This window comes from Triticum urartu, chromosome 6A (assembly GCF_056163025.1).
Source record: "Triticum urartu cultivar PI428250 chromosome 6A, HENAU_Tu73, whole genome shotgun sequence".
In the NCBI taxonomy this organism is placed as follows: Eukaryota; Viridiplantae; Streptophyta; class Magnoliopsida; order Poales; family Poaceae; genus Triticum; species Triticum urartu.
In genome coordinates, this window is record NC_141878.1 from 423,037,316 (window position 1) to 423,041,000 (window position 3,685).

Genomic DNA, 3,685 nt, shown 5'->3' on the forward strand with positions numbered 1-3,685 from the left:
GGGATGAACAGTGAGCGTTGCGGGGGGGTGGGGGTTTGGATGAACAGTGAGCGGTGGCGTTGCCTCTGGATGAACAGGACCCCGTGGTGTGGTGGAGGGCTGGATGCCTGTGGAGGGGTGGTTGAACAGGACCCCGTGGTGTGGAGGGCTGGATGAACAGTAGACGGTGCGTTGAAGACTTCCCCAAGTTGACGCCATATCTATTTAATCCTTTCGACGAGAATAAGTGGTATGCCAAATCCGCTGCTTGTCATCAATTTAAAATGGTGAAGGATAAGCATAATGAATTCTTATTCTTGTTTCATCGAGTGAATTCAATTCCGTATTCCGGAGGCTCATCAAATTCTCGGTTTCATTTGCTTCATCTTTATTTTCCGGAGTTCCTAGCTTTTCCACATTATCTCGTCGCGAAGCTCCTTCTAAATCATCGCAAGGATTCACCTTGTGCTTTCAACTTCTCATTCCTTTTGTTTGATCATCCTTCTATTACCGGAGTTCCTCATGGTGGTTCGTCAAGGATTTCTTTTCATTCTTCAATTGCTCTTCAAAATATCTCTCAAAGCTATGATCCGCCAAGATATACTTCAAGCATTCTTCATCTTGCAATCCGGAGTGCTATTCTTTCTACCATATTATTGGAGGTGGTATTATGTCATTCTTGATAATTTGGGTTCATGTTTCATGATTCACATGTTGTTAGGAATGAGGTATTTTAAATCCATCAATCTCTTCATTGGAATTATCTTGGGCTATATTCCATCTAAAACCATCCCTAAGGATTGTTGCTATTTATGGTGCACATATAAGACCCAAGTTCTTCTTTCATCCTTCTGGTGAAATAAGTTTCTCGTCTCCTTGTTCTTATCAATCCAATTCTTTTTCCCGTGAGTGGCAGGTTGTCACCTCATAATCGGAGATGTATTCCATAAGACCATATCAAAATTATTCTTTTCCTTGTTGATAATCCAACAACTCCGTTCTAGCCTTGGTTGTAAGCGTGCGCTGCCAAGATCTTGGTTTCTACTTCGTTCATTCCATTCCATTCTTCATTTTGTTCCGGAGGCTTTGTGATGTTGCTCTCTTCAACCCATCTTTTCGTTTTGTCAGGATCGTGTTCTTTTCTTGGTTTATCCATTTAACCGGAGTGTTGTGTCCTTTTGCTCAAGCTTTTTCATTTTATCAAGTCTTTCATCTCTTTTCAACCAGAATGCTACCCGAATCGGTTCTTCCTTTTCCTCTTTCTTAACGGAGTGTTTTCAACTTTGTTCTTCTCCGTTGTTTTATTTCTTTCAATTTTTTCAACCTTCTCAAGGTTCTTTGGTCTCACTCATTCGTCAAAGAAGCAACTTTGTTCTTCTCTTTCTCTTCCGTTTTCCCTCCGGTGCCATTCAAGATCTCGGGACGAGATCCTCTCATAGTGGTGGAGTGTTGTAACACCCCAAGACCGGAGCTTCAGTTGCCTTCCAGGGTTTCCGGGTTTCTTCGTGTGATTTGTTTGGTTCATCGCTTTCATCTTTGCATCATGTGCATTGCATCATGTCATCATGCCATCATGTCATTTCTTTTCTTAACTCAACTAAATAAATTGCATGGATCTTCGGTCCATTTTAATCGAGGGATATTCACTATGGTTATTACTCTTTAAAACTTATTCTCCCAATATTTTAGGGAGCTATATAAATTATATTCCAATAATTTGGAATCACCCATAACACACGTGCAGATAATCCCATGCCTTTCTGCTTCGAGCTGATCTCCAAACCTTACCGAAAATTCTTTCTTCTTTTTTTGAGGCTCCTCCAAAAATCTCAACATTTTTGGACCTTCCCAAACCTCACTTCCTATTCAAATCATTTGAATTAATTTCAAATGAGTTTGAATTCAACTTCAAGTGCGTGCCCACTTCTATTTTGCGGGATCAAGCTCATTTTTGCAAGTCCGGGGAAATTATCCCTATGCGCAAAATCCTTCCGTAACCCTCTCCTTCATTTCCCTCTCTCGATTTTCTTTTCTGCTAAAGGAAATAAGAGAAGAGAGAGAGAGAGAGAAAAGCCCAGCCTAGGACGGCCTGCTAGGCCCAGCCGGCCCATCTAACTCCTCCAACCCTAGGCGCCCGAGCCACCTAGGCCCGATCCCCTCCTCCCTCTCCTCTCCCCTCGCGCCGCCAGGGAGCCCGACTCCTCCATCTCTCTCGATCCCCATCTCCACCCTCTCCTCTTCGTCCTCCTCCTGCGCCGCCACACGCAGAGAGGGGAAGATCATCACGTATGCGCCCAATCCCCTCAACCCCCGCGCCTCTGCGTCGTCCCAAGCCTCGTCTCCCCGTCGCCATGGCCCGGTGCCCGCGCTTCTACTGCTTCGTCGCCCACAACCGCCATGGCCATGGATGTCGTCCGCCACCTCCTGCTCGATCTCCTCTCCCTGTGCACTCCATGCACTACACACACAGGAGAGTAGCTCCTCGCCCGCGACCCCTCCGGTCGCCGCGCTGCCATCTGCCGCGTCCTCCTGGCACGCAAAGCCCTCGGCTCTCTCGGTCACGCCCGACCGCATGTTCGCTACTGCAACTCCCGGCTTCTGTCGGCCCTACTCCTTCTAGACTACGCCCGTTGCCCGCCATGTCCCACGAGGCCATCGGCATCGCCGCACCCCTGCTGCCTCCCTCCCTTGGCGACCTCGACCTCGGGCATGTTTTGCCTTGCCGTCGTGCACCTTGTCTCCTCTGTGTCCATGGTGCCTCTCATGCTCCCCTGCACCACGAACCCCGAGCTTTGTCATTTCTGCTTCGCTCCGCTGCTACCGTCCCCCATCTCCAGCCCCATTCTCCTGCAACGCCCTGCCTCCCGATGCTCTGCACCAGCACCAAGTCATGGCCGATTTGGTTGTTTCATTGTTGGGCATGAGCAGCTATGGCTCGACATCTTCTGCCGCTGCTCGCCCACTGCCCACCAGAGGCCCTTATGTCTTGTTTCGTTTTGGATGGGCAAGAATGTCGCCAAGACCCGTACGTGGACCGTCGGGCATTTTCTTTGAGATTTTTGCCAAGTACCACGACGACGCATCTTGTTCATCTACCGCCGTTTTCGGAACCGCTAAGAACGGCAAGTACCTCGGCAAGTACCTTGACGCCCGATGCATAGAACGCCGACGACCCGAGTACCACTACCATCGACCCTCGAAGACTCCGTGGACGTCAAGATCCTTGCCGTGACCTCGAACGTCTACTGAATGTGCACGACTACAAAATGGGTACCACTACCGTTGCCGAAGACCCGTGTAACGGTGTCGTCAAGTCCGACTACTGTCGCGTGAACAACAACTTCCACTACCGTCGTCGCGAGAACGCCTACTTCCCTCTACGAACTTGATCCGTTCCGATAAGGCATGCTTCGAAAGGTATAACCATCGACACGACCGTCCATGGACCGAATGCATGTTATGTGATACGAGATGAACCCCGTGTTTGCAGCGTGCCCGTTTGTTACGTGCACGACCCTTGGTTGCCATGCCGCCGACACATGGGACACCCGGTATCCGGGAGCGCCCCACCTTCTTTTGCTCGCTCCCGCCACTTCCTTTTGCACCGGTATCTCTATGAGCTATCGGAACCGATATGTTGCCGTGGCATCACTTTCGGATTCGTTGCCATGGCACCCCTTTCATTTCCGCCACGATGACAAATGCC

At 49.4% G+C, this 3,685-nt stretch overlaps 1 pseudogene; it reads left to right on the forward strand.

Annotated features, from left to right (window-relative positions):
* Window positions 1–2,618: 2,618 nt before the first annotated feature.
* On the forward strand, window positions 2,619–3,312 carry LOC147965508 (uncharacterized; annotated as a pseudogene).
* Window positions 3,313–3,685: the final 373 nt, after the last annotated feature.